At 37.5% G+C, this 17,741-nt stretch overlaps 1 protein-coding gene across 1 annotated transcript in view; it reads left to right on the top strand.

Annotated features, from left to right (window-relative positions):
- Positions 1–420: 420 nt before the first annotated feature.
- Positions 421–17,741, top strand: part of CYP19A1 (cytochrome P450 family 19 subfamily A member 1) — a 37,139-nt gene continuing 19,818 nt past the window's right edge. The window contains exons 1-2 of the mRNA XM_075431655.1: positions 421–442; positions 11,901–12,097. The gene's annotated coding sequence lies outside the window, so the exon portion shown is untranslated. The remainder of the gene's footprint in view (positions 443–11,900; positions 12,098–17,741) is intronic.

Genomic DNA, 17,741 nt, shown 5'->3' with positions numbered 1-17,741 from the left:
TTGTATCGCAAACAAGAAGTGCCCAGGACATCCATCCCTTCTATTTTTTACCTCTGTTCTCCCAGTTTGATTATTCTGTGGTGATTTTTGCACTGTCCCTTCAAAAATTTTGCATCTGTCACTTTGAAAATTCTGCATTACTCCTTCATAACCTAGTTTATACCCATATTTCAATAAAATCTTCTTTAGTGTGATCATGCCCCTCTCCGCTTTCTCTTTCTTGTTTGTTTAAACACAATATGTCTGCAGGATGTGTTAGTGACATTTTGTCTTCTCAAAGCAGCATTACCAAGAACACAGAAAAACAGAAGAACCCTGCTGTTCTTCATTGGCTGTACCAAGGGAAGAGTTGAAGAGTTCCTCTGTGGCAGCGAAAGGGACTGTTAGGACACCAGACCAGAGATCTACAACCAGGGAGAATAAGGAGGAGCTTTTGCTTAAGGTATTGTACATTGTCATTCATTTGCGCTCTGAGTTATGACTGAACTCCAAAAAATATCAATGGACGGACCATTATCTTGATTCAGAATTGACTCAACTGCCCGTAGTGCAAAAAAGCTTCCTGTCTCTCTCTGTATGTATGGACAAATATGATCGAAAAAGTAAAACAGGAGTTTAACTTCTATCAGATACTGATTTTCATGTAACAGAGCTGACTGTGTTTTCTACTTTTATTTATCGCTCAGTTTTGGATTATGTCCGACTTGTCACTTCTTACACACACAGACTACAGTAGAAAAACAGAAAAAAATAACTGGATTTCCATAAAAAAATTTTAGCCCTTCCTCCATAACAGAAATGAACGCAGAATTTAGTGTGTTTAGTGTATTTTGTACCTCTGTGTAGATACAGATTTTATAGCTAATGTTAGAACAGGTTTTTTTTCTCAATGTAACTAAGCATGATTATACAGTTCCTTCAGGTGCAAAAGCCGGATATCAGTACTTAAGTTCCTAGGTAAAGGAAGCCTTGCAGTGAGAAAGAACTGTAGCATCTCCCCAGCCAAATCAGCTACTTCAAAAAATAAAATTAATAAAAATGGACAGTTCTAGAGTGATTCACCATGATACATTACTCTTCCAGCAGAGATCAGATACAGCCTGATCGTGGGCTAATAGTGGAATTTTTTTTTTTTAAGATTCTTTTATTGATACAATTTGGAGGATGATGAGTGTTTCTGAATAGCTCACTGACTATGAAAAGCTGCCTAGTTTGTCTATTTAGATACTAATTTTAAAATTAATGCTCTTATGCATGAGTGATTATCACGTCTTATAGAATTAGATCAGCATTTATTACAGGTATGTAGGGAGTCTGCTGGCAAGCAGAGATGAGGATTACTGAACAAATCAATTTTCATATGAAGCAAAGACACAATGACTGGTTTGGTTATTCATTAAAAAAGAATAAGGGGCAATGGGCACAAACGGAGGCACAGGAAGTTCCGTCTGAACATGAGGAAGAACTTCTTCCCTCTGAGGGTGATGGAGCACTGGAACAGGCTGCCCAGGGAGGTTGTGGAGTCTCCTTCTCTGGAGATATTCAAGACCCGCCTGGACAAGGTCCTGTGCAGCTTGCTGTAGGTGACCCTGCTTCAGCAGGAGGGTTGGACTAGATGACCCACAGTGGTCCCTTCCAACCCCTACTATTCTGTGATTCTGTGATTCTGTGAATACTCTAACCCGATTTTTACTGCTTATCACTCAAGCCTTTGATCAATTATTTACTTAGTTTTTATAGAAGATCTACTGGACCTAGCACATCATGAGCCTAAATATATAACCTAAATCATTAAGAAAAACATGGACCAGGAGATTTCCTCTTGATTACATATACCAGCCGTTTAATCGACAGCAAAGCCAGTGGCTTCAATCACCCAGCCACAGCAGAGAAACTTCCATCTGAGAACATTTACTAAAAAGCAGAATTAATTATCGCAGGCAGAGCACTGAACTAACATGGTCCTTCTGCTAGCAGCCGCCAAGGTATTTCCTTCTGCGTTAGCTAAATTATTACTGTGGAGTACTGCACTGTCCAGTGATGTTGTGAGACTCTGTCCAAAAGCTTCATTGAGAGCTGCTGATAATCCCTAGTGTTTCAATACTAAAATTGACTGGATTCCACCAAACACCGAGTCTGCAGAGAGGATTTTGCACTGTTCTCATTGTGCTGCTGTCTTTCACATAACCTTCAACAAACGTATCTCTTCAGAGGAATAAATTTCAGCTTCAACTTGAGTTTAGCTTGTTATAACTAGGTTTTTATAAAACACATTGTGTTTTACTTCTGTACACACACCAGTAATTGTGAGCAATTTTGTAATGGACAAGTTAACATTTCGTTACAGGACTAGCTGATAAACAGAATTACAAATGATTCAGAATTCCTGCCTGTGCAGGCTATGGTAAATTCTGCTTTGTTTGCATTTCATAGCTCATCAGAAAGGACTCAGATTAATCATACTTACCTCATATAACTATACAGTCAAAAATCATTTTTACAGATTACAGCATTTAGGGCATATTCTGGGTCACACGCTAGATTCCCTCAGAGCTGGTGAATTCTGAGCTCACAACCACTCATAACCAAAGGGCAATTTTGGTTGTTTTGGTACATAGTTGTACAAATTATTGGGTTTTTGCCAGCAGCTACTTCTCCATAAAATTACAATAATTGCACTGTGTTGTATAGGATGAAGTTGTAATATTCAATCAATTGCTTACATGACAGGGCCTAAACATACAACATGCATGTTTCCACAAAACTGACTTTCAGTCAGTTTACAAGGTGACAGTAATACAGAAGCTCAGAACAATATATTTCAGCACAAAGGGAATGATTTTTAAAGGAGCATTTTCAACCTGAAATTCTGCACAGCTTTAAGTTGTCTTCTTTAACATTTATGGTATTTTTTTCTCCATAGACCACTTCAAAACATTTGCTTCTTGTATTTGGCAGAACAGCACAAATGGAAAAAGCCCAGCACTTTACGAGAAAACGATCAGTCACAAAATACTTCATAACTTGGACTGACATACAGGCAAATTTATGTAACAGTAAAAAAGACTTTCTGAACAACCCTCTCATACAAGCAAAAAGTCCTGTGCACAGAAAATGCTTTTGCAAACTTGCTGTGCTTTCGAACAGCGCCATGGTTAGATAGCATGTGCGGAGAGGATTTTCTGAACCCGGTCCACTTCAGAGCTCATGCAGTCAAGGCTGTCATGACAGAGAAATTGGTTCCATTAGCAAAATAAACAACAGCACTTGAAGAAGCAGTTTCAAGGATTCAGAGCAACTAGAAGTGGTTAGTAGCATTTTCATTTGATTACTGGGTACCTTCTTGCCAAGCTAAGCTTGAGTATTGTATTGAGTATTTTAATTCTACTGAGGCAATGCCTGTAACACCCTCAGCACTGAAAATGTTCTGTTCTGCGAGCACTCTTATAATGACTGCTTTCATTGATTGGGATTATATGCACTAGAAATTTCGCTATACTTTCCTTTTAGCAAAAGTTTAACGTTTTTGTTTTGAACTTTTGGTGGAAAGCATCCCTAGTTGTTAAAAAAAAAAAATGCCTGAAACATCCCACAATACATCCAAATGACCATTAGAAAAATTCTGTGTGATACAACAAAGGTACAGTGGACTCCTGTTCCCGCTATAAAGATCAAATAACAGAAACTTGCTTGGGAAAACTAAGTGGATACTGAAGCATTCTTCTGAAAGTGGCACCAACAGACAGCAAGTGTATTCAAGCTGCTGAAGTCATCCCCACAGGAAGAACATGAAAGTCCAGCAGCCTTAGTAGACCCATTGCCTCCTACCATACCTGGAATGACCCCAAGGAGTAGGGGAGCAGTGCCAGTGTCTGCCCAACAACCAGTGATTATCTGGCTGAACAACAAGAAGCTACACCTCAGTATTCCTTCAAGACTGCAATCCTATCTTCGCCTTTTAAAAACAGGCCAAGAAACTGGAACTACAGTGCAAAGCAAGCTCAGAGGGGCAGATACTCCATAACTTCCCTAGCTCTTTATAGGATAAACTGACAGCAGTTAGGGAAGGGAGAAGGTTTGCTCACAAATCCATCAAGCAGGAATAGTTAAAGCATCAAAAACAGTGCTTAGCAATTTAAACTTTTGAAGAGGTAAGCAGTAACAGACAACTTCCAGAAGTAAGGAAAAAATCTTAACAATAGAAGGAAGAGATACCTAGTAGCACTGTGTATTATCTCTTTGAGACCTTCCCATGAAAGACAGACAGAAGAACCAGAATCCTGCCAACAGGCTGAGAAAAATATACTCAGACTACATATTACAGAAAAGGAGGCTGCAGCCATTGCAGTGGGCCCACATATATACACTTATAGCTATATTAATGTAACACAGATGAGCTTTGAATCATATATGCGTACCATTTTATAAATGAAGAAGCTGACTATAAGAAAAAAGGTTCTAATAAGATTTTTCAACTGTTACGTTTTCCAACTCTGATGAAGAATTATTTTAAGCTTTATGTAACGAATTTACTGGCATGAACTGCTCAGGTATTCAAGCAGTTACAATATAAAGTAGATAATATTAACATTGAATCAGTGTGATAAAATCCTGAGTAAAACAGGTTTTATAAACAATAATAAGAAATACTTGTATAGCATGCACATTACTTCAAAGCAATTCAAATGGAAAAAAATGGGGGAGGTCGTTTAAAAGTTAAATAGAACATACTCTGCTGCTGTGGCTGCACACTCACATACAAGTTCTTGATCACTTTTACTGCAGTCATCACAGAAGAGGATGCTGCACAGGACTTGTAGAGATAGTCACTCAACTGTGGCAGCAGAGCATACTAAACAAAATAAAGAAGCAGAGAGAGTGAGAAAAGAGTGAAGAGAGAGTGAAAAGAGCACGAAAAAAGAGAAGGCAAAGGGTGGGGGGAAGAGAAGGCAAAGGGGAGGGAAAGAAGGCAAAGGGGAGGGAAAGAAGGCAAAGGGGGGGAAGAGAAGGCAAAGGGGAGGGAAAGAAGGCAAAGGGGAGGGAAAGAAGGCAAAGGGGGGGAAGAGAAGGCAAAGGGGGGGGAAGAGAAGGCAAAGGGGGGGGAAGAGAAGGCAAAGGGGGGGGAAGAGAAGGCAAAGGGGGGGGAAGAGAAGGCAAAGGGGGGGGAAGAGAAGGCAAAGGGGGGGAAAGAGAAGGCAAAGGGGGGGAAAGAGAAGGCAAATTGGGGGGGAAAGAGAAGGCAAATTGGGGGGGAAAGAGAAGGCAAATTGGGGGGAAAAGAGAAGGCAAATTGGGGGGAAAAGAGAGTATTTAGCTGTCAAAGAAGCCTGTAACAATCTGAATACTCATCCTAAATTACTATGAATAGCCTGCACATTTTTCCACGACCAAGGAACAGACTGTCTCTCAAAGTACCTTTCCCCACACCCCAAAGAGCTGCTCTCAAATTACTCTTATGTCCATGGACAAAGAGAGAAAATCTGAGATTGTCCTCACTAGGTTCCTGCACATCAAGGACAAAGAAGTCTTCACGCACCTCTTCCTTTTTCTCACCAGCTGCAATACCAATTCAGGAGAAGAATGAACATGTAAACCAAGTTGAACAGCTAACAAGCTGAAAGTGTAGATACTTAGATACTTAATACAGAGTTAGTTTAAGATAGCACATCTGTGACCTGTTCCTAGAATACTCCGTTACAGCTGCTTCTGTCTGTGACAAGAACACACTGTTCCTGTCTTCAAAAGTAGTACTTCTTGAATTAACAAGTGTAGTCTACTGCAGTCTGAAGATCTGAACTTACGCAGGCAGACTAATATGAGAAAAATTTCCATATTGTTAACTCTTTCCGTTTTGACTTTCATTAGGAGTTTAATGCTGTTCTACCAACCTGATGTGGACAGAATTAGAAGAGTGATTTGGGGGGAGTTACCAAGAAAATACAGCTTAATTTTATTCAAGGTTTAAATCCTCTTTATAGGCAAGAACAGTGCTGAATAATAGCTATCTAATGCCTACTTCAAAAGGCAATAACAACATAATCCTGCAATACTACTTTTTTATTTTCTTTTTTTTTCGTGCATGGATCTCAAAGACTGAGATCCGTTAAGCCCTAGGACCACTTTTATCATTAAAAAAAGAATAATAATCTTATTAGATATAATTGGAAAACATGGCAGACAAGCGAAATTGTTTTCTAGATAACCATGAATTAGTATGAAGGATAAGTTATTCATACATACCACTAGTATACACTTGATTTCCAAGACAAGCTTTTGAGATAAAAATAGGCAGAGGTAAGTCAAGTCTTAACAAAAAAACTTCAAAATCCGTTTCCTGGAACCTTACCTTATCATCTCTCCATATACTTTAAAGGACACCTTATCCTATTCCCACTGAAGTTAGGGTGAAAATCCCATTTTTTTGAGTGGAAACTCCATCGAACTTTACTGTCATGGTAGTGCTCCTCTGAGTATATAGCCTTTTTTATTCAATACAGGGAAAACTATAACTACAGAGCGAACAGCATTATACTCCACGTACGCCTTCACACCGAGAGCCTTTCTACCACATCCGTCAGTCATGTGTTTTGCATGAGTGCTGCAGCAAAATGCTTTAAAAAAGATAGACAAGCATCATAGTAGTGTAACTACATACAAATACATATACTTCCCCTTATCCATCCCCTCCCTCTTTCCTACCACACCATCTCTCCTCAATGGCCTTCTACTGTTTTTTCAGCCTTTTCTAAATTACAACATAATGTTAGTGTTAAGAAAAAGCTATTTTTCCATTAACCGCCATAAGCATGAGGAATGTAACGAAATACTATTGAAAGTTACCAATGAGTCAAGCTCTCAAAAGTTAAAATAAATCTCAAAATTATCTCCTCATTCATAAAACAAAAGAATCCATTAATCTGATAGTCAAACAGTACACCAATACAACCTTCATAAGTCAGAATCTGGTATTTTTATCTGGACTAGCATCTTGTCCTGATCAAATACTGGGGAAACAGCCCACTGCCTCCTTATCATTACACGGTGGCTTCTGAAAAGTTTTTGGTTTTGGAGGCCTAACAATAGGTTTATCACCACCTTCTAAAGAGAACTACTACCAATCAATGAGCCAGGGTTGTTTTATAAGTATTTCTAAAAGATTTATCAATGAATGCTATCACTAGTCACTTTACAGAAGACTTTACAGAAGGGTTGTTAGGTATTTAAATATTTTTCAAAGTCTAGCAAAAATATTCCAAAGTTCAATCTCCATTCCCACCAAAATGCCTATTTGCCAGAAGGCCAGGTAGGAGGTGGTTACAGGTGACTCACAGCTAGTTTAGCAAGCCAGGCAGAGGAATTCCACCAAGAGTGTTTTCCAGTAGAATTTCTCAGTCAACATTAGAGCAGATCCTTAGGTGATCTTTTTAAAATGGCATTAGCTAGAGAAGCCAAACCCAAATTTGCATTATGAAAACTTTGCTGGGGAGGCAAAAAAGGAGACCATCTCTGCACCGAGTATAATGTTAGAACAGCCAAATAGTCCAGTTCCTCCCAAGGCACAAGAAAAATTCATGCACAAAACATGGAATAAGTGATTTCCAATACTGTGTGGTACCAAGTCCCTCAAAATACCCCTGCATACATACACACTGTTCTTTGAAAGGGTGAATTTATGACAATAAATAGATAAGTTATTGTAAAAGCATGAAAGAATAACTCACAGAAACACTGATGGAACAGATATAAATCAGTTTCAGAATGCAGTGGATGCTGGCCAAATTGAGGAGCTGCTATGAAGAAGCACTTGGGCACCTACCAAGACAGCACTGCAAGTCTTGACTGGAAATGGAAGACAATGGGTAACAGCAGTTTGCCTGCAAACATTCTACTGTGCTTTGCACTTTACTAGTACTTACTGAACTGAAACAGAATCAAAACAAACAAAAACCGCAAGCAGTTCACCCAATACAATTTTAAGGGAATTGTAAGGTTTGACACATTCAGTGTATGGCTTGTTGAACAATTTTGCTTGCCAGCAAGAGAACCTGACAGTTTGCACATTAGCTATTCCCATGGCTGATACACACTTCTGAATTATAAAGTAGCATGGGAAGTATTTGAATACAGATACTTCCAGTAGTCTCAGCTCTCCTAGACTTGAGAACTGACTTGTTTAGGATAACAAGAAAATAGTACATATGGGAAGTTAAGAGAAAAGGTAGAAGTAAAATTCCTGGTTAAATTATTACAATGTTTTCTTGAAGTTCGTAGAAACGACATGTAGCCATTATTGCAAACATAGGGATGGCTAAGACTGTCACTTTAAATTCCTTTATCCTCAAATAATGGAGGGAAGGCAGGGAGACAAAAGTATATATTTAACCAACACTGATACTCTCCATTTGGCACCTGATTTTGGCCAATATCTGAGATGGAGCACCAAGCTAGATGGATCTTTAGCATGACCTTGTGCTGACAAGTTTATGTTCATACGGATGTCTTTGCTTCCTTTAATACTAAATCAACATGGAGTATATTAGGGACAGATTTACCAGTGGCTATCCATTCTTGGGGTAAGACGAGCATTTATCTCATACCTTAATGACAGCAGTGAAACCATCAGGACAAAAAGAATTAAGATCTGAGCCTGATCCTCTCCTACTAGTTTCACAATACTGATTCTTATATTAGTGATTTCATTTCCACTGATTTAATTGATATTATTTTCTTTCTACATAGTTAGTAGATCAGATTCAAGTCCTTATTATTAAAACAGAACTCTAATCACATGAGCCACAGGGTCCCTAACAGGGTTGCGTACCCTTCTGCTCAGCTATGAAGAGCGTTTTGCATCCTTTTTTTCTCAAAAGTCTATTGTAAAATATTTAGAAAAAAAAAAACTGCTTTATTCTTAATGGTATAAAAAAAGAACTTTGTTAATTCAGTGAATGCCTACTCAGGGTCTAAAGAATTTCTAGTATTCAGCCACGGATCTTTGTAGTGAACAACAAGTCCAATCATTCTGGTTGCATTATACAAAGTTCCAGGAATTCTTTGGCATGAAAGAACTTAAATACATCTTCTCTAGTATATGGAAACAATATTTGATTTAAAGATATATCCCACAGAAGTCAGTCTTGACAAAACCTAGTTTAACTATAATCAAGTATTTTCACATTATTTAACTCCTTTTGTGACTTCTTCATGACCAATTCAACTGACTTCTTGCCCCTGTATTATGATTCATGTACAAGTTCTTCGTATCAGCAAGCAGATACATAGCACTCACAGAGGAAGGAGCCCCAACAAAAAACTTCACCAGATTTTTCATTTTTAGAAATGAGGACTTTTGATTAAATAAATGATCATGGAGCAAGGAATCAAAATATGTTTGTGTGGGAAACTGGCCAGATCATTCTTGGACTCCCCTAAACCTCAAGCAACACGTGCTGACAAAGAAAGAAATTGAATTGGTTTTGCATTTGTTATGTTAACTTCTTATTTTACCAAACTCCTCATTCTGAGGCTTTTAAAAATAACGAGTAGTCAAGTAGTTTATTTCTACTATTTGCAGGTATAATAAAGAATATCTAAGGATATAGCTGCTTCCAATTACCGTAATTATTGCCTCCCAGAGCTTTTTTTCCTACAGCCAAGTTACTCTCTAACTCTACAGCCTGACCCAACACTTATAAAACAATATACCATCTCCAAAGTCAGTGAGTGACAGCTGCAACCACACAAAGGTTTGAGGTACCATCACTTGCTTTTATATCCTAAACAGAACACAAAAGCAATGACGTGTTTGCAGTGGCAGTAAATACTGTTTGACTTTTGATAAAAACATGTGGGGAACTCAAAGGAGAACACAAGAAGAAAACTAGCAAGCGAAGTTCAACACAAGCTGTTATTCTTCCCAGCAGCTGAAACCAAAGCAACAGTTTAAATGCAGTAAACCAGTTTCAAATCATGAGAAAGAGCTGGAAACTTTCTATGGTAACTTTCTTATACTGCTACACAAAGCTTTCTCAATTTGGTATCCATGGAATAATTATCCATCTGCTTCAGAACTGATCATTCCTATTAATTTGTCCACATTAAAATCTATAAGAAATATACCATATACCATATAAAATGGACCAAAACTAGTCTCAAAAACCAGCTCCTGCAGAATGTAAACATCCCTAATCTAAAAGCAGTAAAAACATACAGCTGTCTTGTTAAACAAAAAATATTAATGCACTACTTCCCCCAAAATTTTTAGGTAGACTTAAAAATTAAAACCAGGTATTATCTCTTTCTGAAATAAAACAAAGTGATTTTTACACTTTCAGAACACCAGATACTATGCAACAGGTTTTAACCATCATTGTGACCAGCTCTAAATACAGGACACAATAGAATTGTTCTGTATAGTTCTGCCCATTTCTGCTTGTACTCTTGATTCCAGGAAAATTATACACTGAAATTATTCTGTAAACAAGTCTCTGCATAATAAATAGATATGGAAGGGTGCGTGCACATGGAAAAAGAACAAGAGTTCAGTTCTTAGACTGAAATTATGTTGGCTTCTGGTTGTGTAAGCTGTGTATCTTTAGTGAGGTGGCAGTAATGCCGGAAGCATTTCTGCATGAATTCAGTCCTTATTCTCCCCAAAATGTCTGCATTATTTATTTACTTACTTAAAGAAAGGCTTCTTAAAAGAGATTTCACATTCAATAAAATTCTAGGCCTCTCCCATCCTTCCCCGACTTAAAAATATTCCATCACTAGAACTATTGTAAGTCTTAAAAACCTTTTGTTGCAAGTGAGATCACAGTCCTTTAGACATAAGACCCTTTTACCCATTAGATGGGTTTTCCTATTAAAAGTGCTCTAATTGGTTTGATTTATTCCTTTTAAATGCTAATGCTAAGGCCTTGAGTGAATTCAGAAAAAGACGAATGAAAACATTTTATGGGAATCTTTTACAATTGTGGCCCGACAGTGAAAGACAAGGATGCGTTGTGTCTGACGGCCAGAGGACATAACACAGTCTTGCTGAAAACAGACTTGAGTGAGTGGATTTTCTAAACTTGAGAGCATTAAGCGAAATAAAAAAAACCTAACAAGGATAATTTTGACCTATTTCACAAAACAGTCTATTTGGACTCATAGGGGTAAATTTATAGAACAGGCAGCTGAGTCAGCTAAGGATTTCCCATAGCAGAAATTGAGAAAAGTCAGACTTCTGTTGTTGTTAAAAAACAGTAAGTAACAGGCACAAGTACCCGATTCATACTTCTGTGTTAGTCTCACCTTTTAATAACTTCATCATCTCTTCCTATAGATCTTTGGTCATTATTTTAATGTTTCCTCTAATTGCTTAATGCAGTCCTTGAAAACATTTGGATTTTCCTAAGTTAAGTTTGTTCAAGTTGCCCAAGGGTACAGCAAAAAAAAGTGTCATAAAGCAGAGAAACCAGCCTTTAGTTTGTATAGTAATTCTGAAGAGTTATCAAACCAACTGGAAATATAAAGGAAACGGTACATAAAATATGTATAGGATAGTCAGTAAGACCTTTCCAATGTCGGTGCAGGATTGTGTCTTACAAAAGGCTATGGAAAACTTTGTGCATGCCAGTTTCAGAAGAAGATTTTTCTTCCTTTCTGTTGGAAATAAAAAAATACATTTAGATATGCTAGGCAAAGAATTAATATAATTTCTCCAGTTAAATGACAAATCTCTTTCCTTGACATTCAGATCCATCAAACATAATTATAAACTTTGTTTACTTTTCTGTTTTACTCTCCAGTTACAATTCTAATCAGCATTAGGCATGTGTATCTCCACCAGTGGCTGTTTTGCAGCAGATACATTGAGCTCTAGAGGTAAAATTACAAAATTTTCTTTTCAATAGCACTGGCCCCTGATCTATTACAAAAAACAAACTTCCATCTCTAAGCAACTGATCTCTTAGCAACAAGAAGCACCTGCATAAAAGATGCCACGGAGAGTGATCACCAGAAAACCTATCCAGATCTTTAAGGGGAGCACATCAGTAACAAAGATAACACTCTTCACCGGTAAAAATCAAGAAGTAGCAAGAGGACACAGGTAAATTTTTAATTCATATTCTAGCATTTTTTCTTCAAACAATACGAGTAGAACATTACAGAAATTATTTTTATTTTGGTTTTGAGTGGGAAGTATGCTTTCTGGAGCTGCTTTGATCTGAGTTACTGCAATTAACTTTGTGTAAATTATATGTTGTCACTATCTAAATAGAGATTATTTTTTTTAGCAGAAAATCTGCAGGTCTTAAACCAAGTTCTTGGTATTAACGTAACAATAAGGTGTTATTTATTTTGTAAGTATTCTACAAAGTTTCTTTATAAAAAAAAAAGGCACAATGTTCTTGCAGAATAGTCATCCTTAGAAGGTGTTCACTTCCTTAAACCTTTCAAATTGTTTATATTACATTCAAGAAATACTAAAATTTTTTAGATTTTATAGATACAGGCTCCACTGATTAAAAAAAGCCAAATCTGCCCTGTGTTTCTGTTGTCTCTGATTTCATTCTGTCTAAAGTGGATTTTGCTCCATTCACTGTTTCATGCAAAAGATGTGTACCATGACAAAGTTAAGGCAGAAAACACAGCATGGAATGGACACTGTCAACTGCTGACGATGTATAGCAATGTAGAATTAGTTGGAAAGTGAGTGAATTTGGACAAACCAACATTTTCAAGCATCTCTGTCACAGCAAGGAAAAAATGGATTATGAGTGAGGTTAAATAGAGGTCATCAGGTAGAACAAATCTGGAACTGACCCAAACAATTTGTTTATTCTGTCGTAGCTTGATCTCTCTCAGTTGGTTCTTGCTGTGGAAAAATGTTATCTTTTTTTAAGCTACTACATCTCAGTTAGTAATTATTTCTGATTAATAAAGTCATTTGCAGGGAGAATGGTTTGAGAAGTGTCATGCATTCTTCCTTAGTCTTGTTTTTTCAAATACCCAGACAAATTTTCTTCAGGGTTAATTTACATACTTTGATAGAATACTTGGTATTTATAACCAGAAAAAAAGTAAAAATTTTTTTTTTCTTACAGAGTGGTCCTTTTGTGTCAACTAACTTTTTACAGAAATTGGTCGAAGTATTTGCTAGCAATAAAAGTACTACAGAAGAGACATAATTATGGCAGAGCACACTTGCCTTCTATCTGCCAAATTAGAAACTAAACCACCCACCTAGTAGCAATAGCAAATCATAGTAGCTGCATACAAAAAACCCTCCTCATGTAGGTCTGCTTTGCCATAGTCACAAGAAAGTGTGACAAAAAGTGTGTTAGAGAGACATTTCAGTTGTCTATCCACAACTCATTTTCTGGTTAGTTTTGAGTTAATCAGAGCTTATGGTGTTCTAAGGAAACTTTGAGGTAGACGGGCAGTAAAATATATTCTTACCAATACTGCAGAAGTTTGCACATCCCCAAAGCTCTTTTTGATGGCTTACAAGCACTGACATACATATTCTGCTTCAGGAGATGTACATTTCGGATGAAACCCTTGTAATGTCTAACATGGATAATACTTTTCATGGATATTATGTTGGTTCCTAAGCAACAATGAGACCTTTTGTGAGAAGTATTAAAACTGGCAAGTTATTTTTCCAAATCATACACCAGACCGCAATTCAAACCTCAGAAGAGGACATAATCCAAATTCTAATTTCAGATCATTATTATTTTGAGACAAAAATTACCATATAATTACAGATTGTTCAGAAAGTAGAAACCCTTATTTTACAGTTATTTGAGCAGCACACAGTGTACCTTGCCTCATGCATCCATGTTGTATACACAGCTACAAGAAAATAGTATGAACACTGGCCAGAAAGAAGGAGGGAGATGACTACCAAATTTTTAGTTACACAGAGCAAGTTATCACTTCAAGTCTTGCTCACTACAGGCAATTGTGGTTTCATGAATGGCTAGTTATTTTGCAGGCTTAGCACCCTAGTGGGAAGTGATTTTTCAGGATGTGAGTGTTCCTCCCCTAAGATCAATTTGGACATCTAAAGTAACTAGCAATTTCTAGAAGGATATATTTGAGTCAAGCCTTTTGGAATATCAGAACTTTTGCTGGCTAGTCCCAAAGACAACATCCAAACAAGCCTGACAGTATATTATAAATACTTTATTTTGGAAGCTCACTAAGCTCCATGGTCAACAGCAACATGAAAAATTCACTTTGCCATTTCTGCAATAATTTATCACCTTGGTCAGTACTTGGTTATATGTCAGCAACATCAGATTTTTGGCATTAAGGATCACTAAAAGGATTCAGTAATTTCTTTGGAATGTTTAAAGGCAGGACTTACAGCTCCACTGTACCAGAAAAGTCATTTACATAAATCATAAGGAGAAGAGCAGCCTGTAGGATACCTATTTGACTCTCACCTTGCAGAAATTACAGCTCCAAGCTGATTATGGTGGCTTCAGATGTCTCCTCCATGATATATAGATGTATGTGTAAATGACTGGAACAGGTTGCCCAGAGAGGTTGTGGATGCCCTGTCCCTGGAAGCATTCAAGGCCAGGTTGGATGGGGCTCTGAGCTACCAGGTCTAGTGGAAGATGTCCCTGCCCATGGCAGGGGGGTTGGACTAGATGGTCTTTAAGGTCCCTTCTAACCCAAACAATTCTACGATTCTATGACTCCCAGCTTAATACGTGACAACTTTTGATTTAACCCAAAAGATATCTGAGTAGATAACCTGGAATGACAGGCACAAAGATGGTAAGTTCACAAAATGAAGGCTGCAATAATAATAAAAGAAAGGATTGCCTTTATCACAGTTATCCAAACAAACAGATACATTTATAAGTGCCATTTAGATTAGATTTCACAGTAAGCAAGTGGTACAGGATTATTCTTCATTGACCAGTTAAATCCTAGACACATGTCAGTACTAGCTGGTGCTCGGAAAACTAATTGATCAAACAGACTCCAAACAACAAGGATGTCAGCATTTACAACTGTATTGTAACTCCAAACTTCTCTGCACCTTGCAAACTTATGGTATACTTTGAGTAAGAGGTGTGACAAGAAATCGAGTTCTGTGGCCACTGAAGCAGGTAAGAAAACCCAAGTATGGTTCCAGTTGTGTATGAGCCACTGGTGGCCACCACTACATACAACAAATATGAAATAGCATTTTAGAAATTACACTGAAAGCAGCTGACAGAACTTAAAAATTTAGAGAAACATGCTCTAGGGATAGATCCTAGTCAGCTGTGAAACAAGGTAACACTAAAATTAATAAAACCGTGATTTCAAATAAAAGCAGAGGCACCAAATGTAACAATCTTTCTTATCTCACAGTACAGACATATTGTTTCAACAGCACAAAATCATGGATGTGCTCTGCATTTCTGTCTCACTTGCCCTCTGACACAATGTTCGGCTCCTACCTCCTCCTTTACTTGTCAAGAGCCCCTTAGATTGCCAGGATGATCATTATTAAATTCCTACTTCCAAGCTTCTGCAGAAAGCTATCACCACTTCTTTCCCTCTCCCTCCTCCTCTAACCTAAACAACAGGTAAATTTCTAAGTGCCATTTTGATTAGATTTCATAGTAAGCAAGTAGCACAGAATTATTTTAAAAGACTGTAATAATCATTCAACATTGCTAAAATACATTTCCATAGTAATTAGATGTGATAGACCTTTACAACTACACAAATTCTAGCTCACTGACTTGAACTCTAGAAATGGCTGAAAAAGGTAACAATATGCAGTGTACCCTTTCCCTAATGTTCACATTTTACCATAATAATCCTTGAGTTGCAGAGTACTGAATTAAAAGTAGGAGACAGACCTAAACAAGCCAGAATGTTTTCAAAAGCAGAGTAATATAAACATCTAACTTTAAAAAGGCTGCTCTGCACATTGCAATCGTAAATGAAACCATCTATAATAAGACAGATGTCATCAAGAGCAAAGGATCAGATCACTAATGCACACATTCAGAGCAAGTGAAAAATTAATAAGAAAAAAATATTATAACCAAAGACAAAGAATGTCACAACAAGAGTAACACAATATCAGATGACAAATAAATTGTGATGGAAATCTCTTCGTGATATCACTGCATCCTGAGATAATTACAGCATTAGAAAAGAACACAGAATATCAGAGAGCAATTTCCATGGTGGTGCTAAATAAACATATGCAATCTGATGCTTAAAGAATAATTGTACAGCTCTATTTACAAGGACTGGTAAGCACTCTCAAGTTTAATAAAGCATTTTGATGTGTTCTCAAGTTTAAACCCCATAGTCTTCCAAGGGAACAAGACAATCCCTCTTTCAAAGCTTATGTGACATACACTGTACACCTGGTAATAATTATCCAGTTCAAATTAATTTATTCTTTAAAAGGAATGTAACCATGTAACAAAAACATAGATTCTTGTAGTAGTTCTTACAACAGGTTCCATGCAAATGGAACTAATTTTGCAGTAGCTACACATACGACTTCTCATTCAACAGCTGGGATATGAATTTCTGACTTTGCAATATAATCCACAGTTTGAAGGCAACATTAAAATAGTTGGACAGAACGCCTTCAGCATGAGCTCTATTAAAAGTGATCTGACATAGAGTTAAGAGTCAGAGACAGTTCTCATTCCATGTTAAATGCTATAATCCCAATACAGCGAGATAGTTACATGCCTGAAACTAATTAAAAACAACTCTTTTATTTGTCAAAAGGTACTGTGTTCCTTTTAGGCTAGATCAACATTGGCAAACACTGTGGTACAATGGGAGCAGATCTGTGAAACGAAACAGTTGGTGATGATCCACTCCCTACACTATACATATTTCAGGGCAGTTCAGTATAGTTCTAAACTGCTTTTTCATTTGAATCCCCATTAAAAGTTGGTGCACAAGAGACACAGCTTTGGAGTATGTTGCCTGGTTTATCTTCATCCAAAAAGACGCTCTGCGATTGCTCTGTGGTACATACTACAGCATGGGAATGGGAATAATCTGGAGGTTTGCTGTCAAAACATACCCCGGCACAAACTGAAGCACCAGTGCAGACACCATGAGCCACTGCCCTCCTGGACTACTGCACGTTCAGGCAGCACCCACAGAACAAATGCAAGAAAACCACAACTTCCCTAGCTAGACTTTAGCCCTCTGGCTCTGAAATGCACGACAAAAGCTATTCAACATATGCACATGTACAAGGCTGAACCTTTACAATCTGCATGAAAACTTCGATCTTAATTGAGTGAAAACAGGCAATATACAGAATCAGCTTCTAGAAAGTGAGGAAGGCTACAACAATTTATCTGGAAAAATAAAGATTTACTGGGCTTATATAGGCCAATAGATTTATTTTTTTGTGAAATCTATTTAAAATTCTATTTTCTAAACTGTTTAGTTAAATCTAGGTCAGTTGCTTCAGATGCTGCTAATAATGGTCACTAATGTTTGGGGATTTACAACAAGTTGCAGATTCCTCCCCCCCCCCCCCCCCCCCCCGTGTCCCTCCTGACAGATGAACCACTACAGAGGAAACACTGCCAACACTCAAGAATGGTTCTTCAAGAGTTTTCTGGCAGTTTTATGAGCTCCTCCTCAAAATTATCAAAAATTTTCAGCTCAAATTCTATATGATACATGATTCGTTTTTTTCCTGACACAGTCATTAAGTACAAAGCTCTAACTGGAAGAAAAGGGGT

Source organism: Opisthocomus hoazin, chromosome 10 (assembly GCF_030867145.1).
Source record: "Opisthocomus hoazin isolate bOpiHoa1 chromosome 10, bOpiHoa1.hap1, whole genome shotgun sequence".
Lineage (NCBI taxonomy): Eukaryota > Metazoa > Chordata > Aves > Opisthocomiformes > Opisthocomidae > Opisthocomus > Opisthocomus hoazin.
This window is presented reverse-complemented; position numbering and strand designations above follow the sequence as displayed.